General features: G+C 32.3%; 1 long non-coding RNA gene across 1 annotated transcript in view; it reads right to left on the reverse strand.

The window, feature by feature from the left end:
• LOC109721987 overlaps window positions 1–9630 on the reverse strand; it is a 13698-nt gene extending 4068 nt beyond the window's left edge. The window contains exons 1-2 of the long non-coding RNA XR_002219337.1: window positions 9567–9630; window positions 6005–6190 (exon numbers count right to left, since the gene is read on the reverse strand). This is a non-coding gene — a long non-coding RNA (uncharacterized LOC109721987). The remainder of the gene's footprint in view (window positions 1–6004; window positions 6191–9566) is intronic.

Below are 12000 nucleotides of genomic sequence, written 5' to 3' on the forward strand. Positions count from 1 at the left end.
GCACATCAATATGTAAATGTAAATTGTTTTGCATACAATGAGATCAACTAAACTTTCATATTTGACACAAATTAGAATAAGCACACATATATTATGTTCCTACTATCGCTTTTAAGATTCAAAAATATATAGATGTTGGTTTTCAAGAAAATATAAAGAAAAAAAAAACTTTGTTGCATGAAGATGAAAAGTTACATGAGTGACAGAAGGGAAAAAAGTTACGAAATGAAAATTACAGAAGTGACAATAGGGAAATAATATGTTCTATTTTAAAGCATCAATATTTAAGAGCGAAGAAAATTACAGGAATGATGTGAGTTTTAAATTTTTTCCTCTTTCCAAAAATGCCTCTATCCTTTTTTACTAATATTTTTATGTCCAGAAATTTTCAACCAATCATTTTAAATAATTAACTAAGTAATAATTTATTCCCAAATAAAGATAAATATTTTTCTTCTCACGCGTAATATCCGCACCGCCAATTCTTTCGCAACATAATATCCATAAATTTCTCAAATATCTCAACATAATTATAGATGCCTTTGAAATAAAATTTTTTTTATTATATGTGATTTTTAATACTATAGTAAAAGATATTAATTTTTTATAAAATGTGAATTTTGAATTTTTTCTCTTTCCAAAAATATCTCTATCCTTTTTTACTAATATTTTTATGTCCCGAAATTTTTAACCAATCATTTCAAATAATTAACTAAGTAGTAATTTATTCCCAAATAAAAATAAATATTTTTCTTCTCACGCATAATATCTGCACAGGTCAATTTTTTTGCCACATAATATCAGTGAATTTTTTAAATATCTCAACATAATTATAGGTGACTTTGAAATAATTTCTCCTTCATTATAGGTGATTTTTAATAATATAGCAAAAGATATTAATTTTTTACCATTAGATCTTATCTAATGATTGAAATTAAAAATATATGTTAATTTTTGTGACAATATTACCCTCGCATTTATATCTTATTTTCTATCTTTTCTAAAATAAAATATCTATATTTGAACTTGACACGTAGATTATTTTTCCTAAAGCAGTAATATCTGCACCCGCCAATTCTTTCGCGTGAATTTTTCAAATATCTCATAGGTGACTTTGAAATAAAATCACATTCATTCATTATAGGTGATTTTTAATAATATTGTAAAAGATACTATTTCCTTAAAAAATTTTATTTTATTTTTCCTAAAGTAGTCATATTCCCTAGGTGACTTTGAAATATTCTCTAAAACAGAAAATCTATATTTGAGCTTAACACGTAGATTTTCTATACAGTAAAAGATATTATTTTCTTAAAAAATGTAATTTTTTTTCTAAAATAAAAAAATCTATATTAAAGCTTGACACGTGGCAAACATATAAAGTGCCATGTGGCAAACATATTTGAAATATTCTCTAAAATAGAAAATCTATATTTGAGCTTAACACGTAGATTTTCTATATAGTAAAAGATATTATTTTCTTAAAAAATATAAATTTTTTTTAAAATAAAAAATCTATATGTGAGCTTGACACGTGGCAAACATATAAAGCGCCACGTGTCAGCTTTTCACATAGGGTTCATTAAGGGTTCTATTTTAGTATATAGTAATAGATAGATTTAAGAATCAAAGTTGAATCATTATGAAAGTTACACAAAATCTGATCATGAACGTAGAATTTTGAAAAGTGTGTTGGTATGTGATAAGATTTGATCATAAATATAGAATTTCAAAACATGGTTTAGAAAAATAGTGCGAGATTTAATATTATATAATTGGAAGGTATTATGTGATTGGATATTATATAAGTGGTGGATATTACATGTGAGAAAAAAAAAATTTAAAATATACAAATATTATTTGTGATAAAATATGATATTATGTGGGCCGTGGGCGACGGTTATTAAAAGATATGACATGCATATAAAAAGTAAAATTTGATACGTACTGTTTGAGAACAATTTAGGTAAATAAGTAACATATATTTTGTATTCGTCAGTCAATTAGATTCATTAACTAAGAATTAATATATTTTATAATAATTTAAATAAAATATCCAATATTTTAAATTTGAGATAATTTTTATATATTTTGCTTTTAAAATATATGATTAAATATTATATATGTTAATATATTTTATAATATTTTAAATAAAATATTTAATATTTTAAATATTAGTAGATAAATTTGAGATAACTTTTATATATTTTGCTTTAAAAAAATATGATTAAATATTATATCTGTGGAAGGTATTATATTAATAAGGACCGGCATTTTGGGAAAGAGAAAAAAATTTAAAACTAACGCTTTTCTAAGTAGTATAGATAAGCAGCTAGCTGAAAAAAAACATATAAACTTTGAAAAAAAATATTTATAATTATGAACACTTACCTGTCATCCTCAAGTAGTATCGTAATTTTTTTTGTTCTTTTACCGTCCTTGTAGTTTTCTTCCATTCTACTCATTCCAGAAAGTTTCCCAATGACATATGAGATAATATAATAATAAAATGTAAGAATCAATATAGCAGATACTCATATTAAAATTAAATTTTAAAAATTAAATATTTGATGCATGTAATAACTCTTACCTACTAAATATTTGTCATCAGCGACATTAGCAAGTATTTCATCAAAAGGAGTAAATATAAATCCATACTTTGATACGGTCAAAACATTTTCCATCTCACGTACAACCGTAGAATATTGAAAATTGATTTTGTAAGGATGATTAGTGGTCCTGTAGGAGCCGCTGCTCTGCCCCACTCTAAACTGGTTGATCACATAAACTTTTCCTTCCGTAAAAAGGCCTTTAAATTTATTTAGAAAAGCTTTTCTTATCGTTGCATGTATTCTATCTCCCTAAAATAGAAAATAAACAATTATGTAGTATCTTTAAAAAAAAACAAAGCAAATATATGTTAAATTTGAAAATGAAATCGTATCTTACATTTTGATCAGAAAGAACTAACTCTAAACTATTCACCATCTCTGGGCGATGAAATTCAGGCATAATATACAAACAAATAACTCTAACTTTGATCTTCCATTTGTCTCCAAGAGGAGTGATGTCACGTATTGAATCATACCCAAGTGTTATATCCTGAGAAAAATAAAACATCCAAGAAAAAAATTAATACATCATATTTAAATAATAAAATAAAAAAATATATGTTCTATTTTAAAGCATCAACATTTAAGAACTAAGAAAATTAAAGGAGTGACAGTAGAGAAAACAAAATTACGAATGACAGTAGAGAAAAAAAAAATTATGAATGACAGTAGAGAAAAAAAAATTACGAAGTAAAAATTATATCTATATTACTTATAAATTCTTACGAATGACAGTAGAGAAAAAAAAAAAATTACGAAGTAAAAATTACATCCATACTACTTATAAATTCTTTCGCAAACAATAATTTCAAAGCAACCAATCATTTCAAATAATTCGCAACAGATTTTTCGCAACCAAAAATTTTAACTAACAATACGAAATTTGAGTTTACGAAATATGAGTTTGATCATTATCTAGTTTCAAAACAATCAACCATTTCAAATAATTCGCAACATATTTTTCACAACCAATAAATTTAAATAATTAATTATCCGCAAATACGAAATTTGAGTTTGACCTTTTTTTCGCAACCAACCATTTCAAATAATTCACAATAGATTTTTCGCAACCAATAAATTTAAATAATTAATTATCTACCAATACGAAATTTGAACTAATAATTTTAAATAATAATTCGCAACATAATTTTAAATAATAATTCGCAACAGATTATTGCGTGCCAATACGAAATTTACGAAATTTGAGTTTGATCGTTATCTGTCAATACGAAATTTAGATTTTAAATAATAATTCGCAATTAATTAAGTAATAATTTAAATATCCATATTTGAGATTGACACTTAATTAATTGCGAATTATTATTTAAAGTCTAAATTTCGTATTGGCAGATAACGATCAAACTTAAATTTTGTATTGCGAAATTTGCGAAATTAGAGTTTAACCAAAAATTTTAACTAACAATACGAAATTTGAGTTTACGAAATTTGAGTTTGATCGTTATCTAGTTTCAAAACAACCAACCATTTCAAATAATTCGCAACAGATTTTTCACAACCAATAAATTTAAATAATTTTAAATAATAATTCGCAATTAATTAAGTAATAATTTAAATATCCATATTTGAGATTGACACGTGGCAAGCATATAGAAAGCCACGTGTCAGCTTCTCACGTAGGGTTCATTAAGGGTTCTACTTTTATATATAGTAATAGATTTGGGATTGGAGAGAGAGAGAGAGAGAGATTACACAAGTCCCTCTCAATGCATAACCAATTGAAACGTCTGTTTTGTCTCGCTACACAAAATAAATTAACAGGTCTAAAATTAAAAACATCAAATTAGATCACCTATCAGACTAATTTTAATTTTTTTTGTCTTAATGCTAAAGCAAAATCTTAAACAAAAAATTTGAATAAAAATATAATTAAAAATTAATATCGTTAAAAGCAGAAGCAAAAATAGAACCAAACCGAAATAATCTCTAAAAACTCTCTCAAAAATTGGAAAAGCATATAAAACCCTATTGGCCTATTGTGAATTGGCTGTATCCCCCTTTTCTCCTAGCTCATGTCCCACACGCAAAGTAATCTCTAAATATAATACACATTTATCCTTCCTTGTGGAATCCATGTCACCATGGCCACCTCAACCTAGTTTTCTTCACATGATGTATATCCATCCACACATGTAAATTCATCAGCAAGATAAGACCCCCTCTCTTACGTTCATGCAACCGAATTTTGTCCTTCATTTGCTTCTCTTGGCTTTTTCCAACCTTTCCCTAACATTTTGATGATTTTGACAACCAATAGGGGGGGTTTTTCTTTTTCTATTTCAACGGATCACTGTCTAAATGTTGCAGATATTCCTTAAACGTTTCTAATGTTTTAGATATTTTTTTTTTATTTTTGTTTCCAATGCTCAGAATTGGGCAGCAGTAATTTATGACTATCATCATTAGCATTAATTTAGTGGATCTAAGGCTTACCAATCAAGGTTGTTGAAATGCACTGATTTATAAAGGCCAATAAAATATGGACCACATGGACTCATCATCAGTTGAAGTTGAAAAGAATATCTGCTTACGTTAATTTTAATTGAACTAAGTATATAAATAATTAACTAAATTTAATATGCTGATTGCATATATTGATCAACCTGTATGGCATAGAAAGCTCAAATATAGGAAAAACAAGCTTAAAATCAATAATATTATAATATCTGTTGTTTTAACTAAATTTAATCTTCAACAAAATTAAGGGGGAAAAAAACAACACAAAAACCATTATACTAAGTTAAAAAAAAACCAGAAAGAAAGAAACAAAGGGAAAAAGAGAAGAAAGAAAAAAGATAAAAAAACTACAAATGCATCTTGCTCTTAAGTAGATAAGGACATATTAAGCTATTCTAAGATTACAAGCCCATCAAGATCAGCCTTATAAGAAGAAAACAACAAAGGTGATGGCAATGTTGTAGCCACAATTGCAGTTACAACTTACAAGTCCACCCCACAACCTTTCTTGTAGACTTCAAAGAGATAAACAGAAAGGGCTCACATAATAAGAGCTCCTCCATCTCTTTCAATCACTTAAATGTTTATTGAATAATAAAATAGTAGGAATAAGAAAATGAGATTCTTATCCTTCCTCATGCAAGAGGGACTTTTCTCCTTATCTCCTAGAAAAGAAGGTAAGCTAGCCACACAAGCAACATTGTTCTTCATGGCCTAGAAGCCATATCCAAACTACGTTGGCGCCCGTCGACCTCATGTTATCTATAAGTATAGTGACAATAGAAATTGTTTGGTTGGTTTGTGTTCGCTACTAGCTGGGCTATTTCATCGTCATTTATTTTAAATGCATATGTATTCAAATGAATTCAAGTTACACTAAAGTATCTTAGAGATAAGAACGGTGATGTCAAGTTTACCTTGTCATCTGAATCCGATTTGCATGAAGTTGTCACCTCCTATTCCCATCTAGATCAAGTTGAGAAAACGATGTTGCAGTTACTTGCTTTAATTGGTAATAGAATGAATGATTGCATAGAGATAGTTATAGTTAATCTTGCGTGATTGGCGTAACTGATCGCATTTGACAAAACAGAACCAAAACCCTGCAAAAGTTGGAGAAGAGCATGATAAGTGAGCATATGAAGCATGTTAATGAATGAATTCATATCATAGGTAATTTAAAGTGGTCGTTGCAAGGAAAACATACAATTTCAAGAAAGCACAGTATTATCAATAAAGTTTTGTTTCTGTTTTTTTCCCTTTGAAACTGTATAGGGGAGTTTCATATGTAATGCTGATAAAGATAAAGATTAAAGAAAGTTAGCTCTTATGCAACCGATTTCCAGATAGCATTCAGAACAACCACAAATGTACTATGCAACAGATGTCCAAAATTCAAGAACCACCCAGTATTTGCCAGTAAAGATTATAGCACAAAAGTATGCATTCATTACTGAGTGAGCTTATGAAGGCCTCTAGAAGATTGTCCGATGCTTTTATCATATTTATAGTATTCATAAGGCATAAATAGAAATTAAATGTGAACAAAAATCAGAGGGCTACCGTTTAGTGTCAACATCAAAAAATGGTCATATGCAAGTTACTATCTTTCAGTTTAGAACTAAGGATTCTGTCCGAGGTCCATGTCAGCATACTTTATCCACAATCAGGGACTAGTTTTTAGTCCAACAGTTTTTCATCCTTGGGCATTTCTATGGATAAAGTTCATGTACTTATGGTGAATTGAAGGATTAGTAGTCTGTGTCAAAGTCGAACGTAGTCCACATGTTTAGTTTTTTTCTCCAGTATCATCATCCACTAATATTCAACTTAGGCATTTTGCAATGCTATCTGTAACTATAGCTTGAAGTTGCTACGAAAAGTTTTTTAGGTCAAACAAGTTACCAAGTCCTAAAAGGCTTCAGACATAAAAATCAGAAACAGAGGTAAATCACTACAATAAGCCTATGGCCATAGATTTTGACCAATTTAGGTAAAAGAAATGTATACATGGAGCATCTTGACATCACATTTCTTTTTTTCCTTAAAAAAAAAAAAGCAATATCACAATCTATTTCTATTACAGTAAGGGGCCATTTCGTTCAAGGTTTGTAATATTCTCAAAATGTTATATATTTTAAATTTAGAATGACAAGTTTGTTACTTACTTATTAAGCCACTTGGGTTAATAGGTTATTAAAAGTTAGTACATTTTTATTAATGGACTACTAATTATTCCAGTCGAGTATGGAAATGAGAATGTCTCCTAGCCCCTGGTAATCTAGTAATCCTACCACATAGAAATCCACAATAATTTCACTATTTCACTAACACCTTTTACAACTGCCAACTTGAGTTGAATGGTAATGAATTTTTTTTAATAAAAAATATGAAGGATTACCGGAATATTACAAACCATGAACCAAACATACTGTGGCACCCCAATAATCCCACATCGGGTAATTATGACTAGATATGGAGGTATATAAACTTGATTAGACTAGAAATAATAACTGCGCTTAAGTATTTTAGGCCGGTGGTTTGGGCCTAACGAGTTATTATTGCTAGCGGGTCGGATCGTTATACATACACTAAAGGTCATGGACCCACCCTCGTGCACGGATACATCCAACATTCCAGCTTTATCACAAAAACACTAAATTTCCCCTAACAACTAAAATACGATAATTAAACTAACTACCGAACCCTTAAGGAGGGTATTTCCATCTGCGCAATCTTTATCTCTCCCATTCTCTTTCTCTGTCGCCATCTTTAGGCAACTTTCTGAGGGAGCTGTTCTCTCTTTCTCTCCCTCCCCCCACGCCGCCCAATCATCACAACCAAAAATGACAACCTCCACAGTTCACTGTCATCACCATCGTTCCAGGCACACAACCCCGGTCCTTTTGTCTTTCACTCGATAGTAGTTGCTATCCAAAATTGGCGGCGGAGGCATCACAACAAGCACCTCCTGCATCAGGACTTGGAGACCAAGGTCGTTCGCTGAACCATCGTGGTACCCTATCCCTCTCTATCCATAACATTGCAGGCTGCAATCCGAGACAGCATTGAGAGTTGGTGTTTCATTCCTTCTCATATATTTTGTTGCTGGTAAGTGATTTGAGCTTTTAATCCGTCAAAATCCCCAGGATCCTCAATACTTCTGCATCGGGCCTTCTTTAGTATTTAAGATGCCAGCGTCTCCTAAATTCCTGGCAAAGCACTTTTAGCTCCAAAAAACTCATATTAAAACAACTTCCACCAAACTTGTTCCAAGATTTTTGACTTTCTGAGCAAGCAAATATCTGTTATAACATTCCTAAACCTGAAACATTCGACAGGCAATAACAGAAGCCTTCTACGCCTCTGTTGCAGTTTGTTTGGTATCAAATGCATTGGTTACTCTTATATTTCAACAAATTTGAATCCCCTAATCGGTTAGGCAACAAATTTCCCACAATTCACCTTCTCAATTAGTAAATCCACTATCTCTAAAGTCTCATTAAATCTTGATTGTCCTTTTAAGTCCCTATTGTTTGTGCAGCGTGTCTGCAAGGAACCCATATGAGTCTCTCTCTCATACACATTACCTTCGCTCCATGCATGCCCGAAACACGAGTCTTAGAAAGGAACTCGCAGTTGAAGGTCGTCTTGCATTCATGCAGCCCTGATTTCTAAATGAAATTCTCTGCGACTATCTTGTAGTAACTTCCAAGTTTCAAAATGAGATATTCATCAACTAATCAGAAAGCAAAATGTTCTCAAGAAAATCGGCATGACACATTTCATTTCCTAATAACCATTAAGACCCGTCGATTGCATAATAATCAGTTCCAACTAGCAATTTCACATCCATATTGGGACGCCTACATCTGATAATCACTACCAATTATTATTAAAAAGATGATGAAAAGTAATGCTTGAAAAAATTGCTGTAAAATCACCGCTGTCTCCTCGTGACAAACACAGCCAAAAGGTTACATGCCATAACATTTTCATAATTATCTGAGTGATTTGTAATCGGAATCTATTCAACCTGTGAAGTTCACCATAGGCTAGAGTATATATGACATCCTCTCATCATTCGCCCTCGCCCGAGTGTTATTAATTTGAACAATTCTGAAAATATGTGCTAGATCCTAGTTGAAGCCCTTTACATCCTCTCATCATAAGCATTAAGTAATTTAACTCCTAATTATGAGCATTAGAGTACATAATGCAGATGAATTCAACAAATTCCTTAAGCAAATTTCCAATAGCTTACACACACACACACACAGAGTAAATCTACTAAAAATGAGCTTAAAATTAGGGAAACACATCACATCACCAGTAAGATCAGATAATACGTTTAAAATGGCCATTTACGAATCTAAAAATTACAATAAACAAGTTTTTGGATCTAGATGCAAACATCACGATTCCTAACCCAAAAATTTTTTTAAAAAATGGGGCAAAAAGGCGAAATTATTTGGTTACCTAAAAGCTAGAACGACGACGATCGCCCTTTCCCGTGCTCCGCACTCCACTCGCCCACTACCGCGCGATAAACAAACGGATCAAATTACTCGGCTTTGGATTTAAATGGGCCGGACCAGCCCATTTGGGATAATGGGCCCACCCGAATATGAGAACAATTGGGTCTAAGGTTTTGGAACATTTTAAAATGGACGGGGGCAATGAATACTAAGCCCAACCCGGCCCATTAAAACCAGGAATTATACCAAAATAGGCCGCAATAGCGGTGTCAACGAGCCGAATACGAGCTGGCTCATGAACTGACCAATGAACAATAAATTAAATAGATTAGATTGGATAAATATAAAAAATAAATTTATAAAATTTTACCCATTAGACTTTACATATAAATAGTTGAAAATTTACATATAAATAAGTCTTTTTATAATTGAGCTCGACTTTATTCTTTTTTGCTAAAAATCAAATAATAAAAATATGTATATTTTATATATAATTATTTATTTATATATAAAAATTATATATACATATAAATTAAATAAATTATATAATGTAACGGCCGGAGCGACAATGGAAGGAGGGGGCGAGAGCGCGGAGGAGAAGAGGGCGACAAGGTGATTAGGGCAGTGGGGAGAGGATCCGACAGTATCTAAACCAAGTCAAAGGATAAATAAACAAGCTAATTGGAGCGGGTACTTACCGGTATCGGGCGGGCGCGGTATGAGAGGATCCGACCACTAAGGGAGGCTGAAGGGAATAGAGATTAGAGAGGGATTTTATCTGAAGGCCTGACCCAGCACCGAATTAGGGCCATATCAGCCCGATTATTATTTAGCTTAATTTGACTACTATTTTGCAATGTAATCCCTGTACTTTTTGCTTTTTCCACTATGAACGAGATCTGGAGATGAGTTATATAGGATGATTGTAACGAGGAGAGGATCATGAATGAAATACTAGTTATCTTCTTCTCCAAACTTTTTCTTTCCCCCCGACCCCTCTCTCTATCCTACCCAAATTCTTTCTCTCTGATCTCAATTCCCCTCTATATACCTCCCAATTCCCATCCCTTCTTTCTCTGGACTCCCGGTCTTATTCTTTCAGCCTCAATTGACCAAGAGTCACTGTCCGGGGCCACCATCATTCCCGTCGCTGTCCTCGCCTTAGCGAATTCTTATCATCGGCGGGTTGCGACGAGTCCGGAATATTACATATAAATATAAAATATATGTATTCGAATACGAGTGAGCTGACTCTAATTTTTGTTTAGCTTGTTTATTAAACGAGCTGAAAAATTCAGTTCGTATTCGGCTCGTTTACTAAACGAGCGATTCGATCTCAAGCTCATTTCGAGTCGAACATGAGCCGGCTCGCAAATAGTGAATTGGATTTTCACCCCAAGGCCCCCCTCCTTACTTCAAAATGTTTGCCCAGAGAATAACATGTATAGTCGGCACCTTGAAGAGCATCGCCGCCGAATTATTAAAAGTTTGCCGTGAAGTTGTGAAATCGGCAATTCAAGTTGTTTGGGCACCGTACTTAGTCTGATAGCCGAGTCAAATTGGAATAATAACTCGGCAAACGACTCACGTTTGTGAGGACATGTTGCGGAAATTTTTACCCGTTTGAACATCAAATTAAGATCATCCAATTAGGTATACTTTTCACCTCAAAAAAAGAGATTAATTAAGGAGAGTTGAGTAAAAGTATCTGCTCATACTTCATTTTGTAAGTTGCTCTCTATTGTTTTTTTTTGTTTGTTTTTTCCCTCCATACCTGTGATTCGCTTCCATCTTTCTAAACTTTGAATTGCGATTGCTGTCACATCCNAGCAAATTTCCAATAGCTTACACACACACACACACAGAGTAAATCTACTAAAAATGAGCTTAAAATTAGGGAAACACATCACATCACCAGTAAGATCATATAATACGTTTAAAATGGCCATTTACGAATCTAAAAATTACAATAAACAAGTTTTTGGATCTAGATGCAAACATCACGATTCCTAACCCAAAAATTTTTTTAAAAAATGGGGCAAAAAGGCGAAATTATTTGGTTACCTAAAAGCTAGAACGACGACGATCGCCCTTTCCCGTGCTCCGCACTCCACTCGCCCACTACCGCGCGATAAACGAACGAATCAAATTACTCGGCTTTGGATTTAAATGGGCCGGACCAGCCCATTTGGGATAATGGGCCCACCCGAATATGAGAACAATTGGGTCTAAGGTTTTCGAACATTTTAAAATGGACGGGGCAAATGAATACAGAGCCCAACCCGGCCCATTAAAACCAGGAATTATACCAAAATAGGCCGCAATAGGGGTGTCAACGAGCCGAATACGAGCTGGCTCATGAACTGACCAACGAATAATAAATTAAATAGATTAGATTGATAAATATAAAAAATAAATTTATAAAATTTTACCCA

Source organism: Ananas comosus, linkage group 16, assembly GCF_001540865.1.
Source record: "Ananas comosus cultivar F153 linkage group 16, ASM154086v1, whole genome shotgun sequence".
Classification (NCBI taxonomy): domain Eukaryota; kingdom Viridiplantae; phylum Streptophyta; class Magnoliopsida; order Poales; family Bromeliaceae; genus Ananas; species Ananas comosus.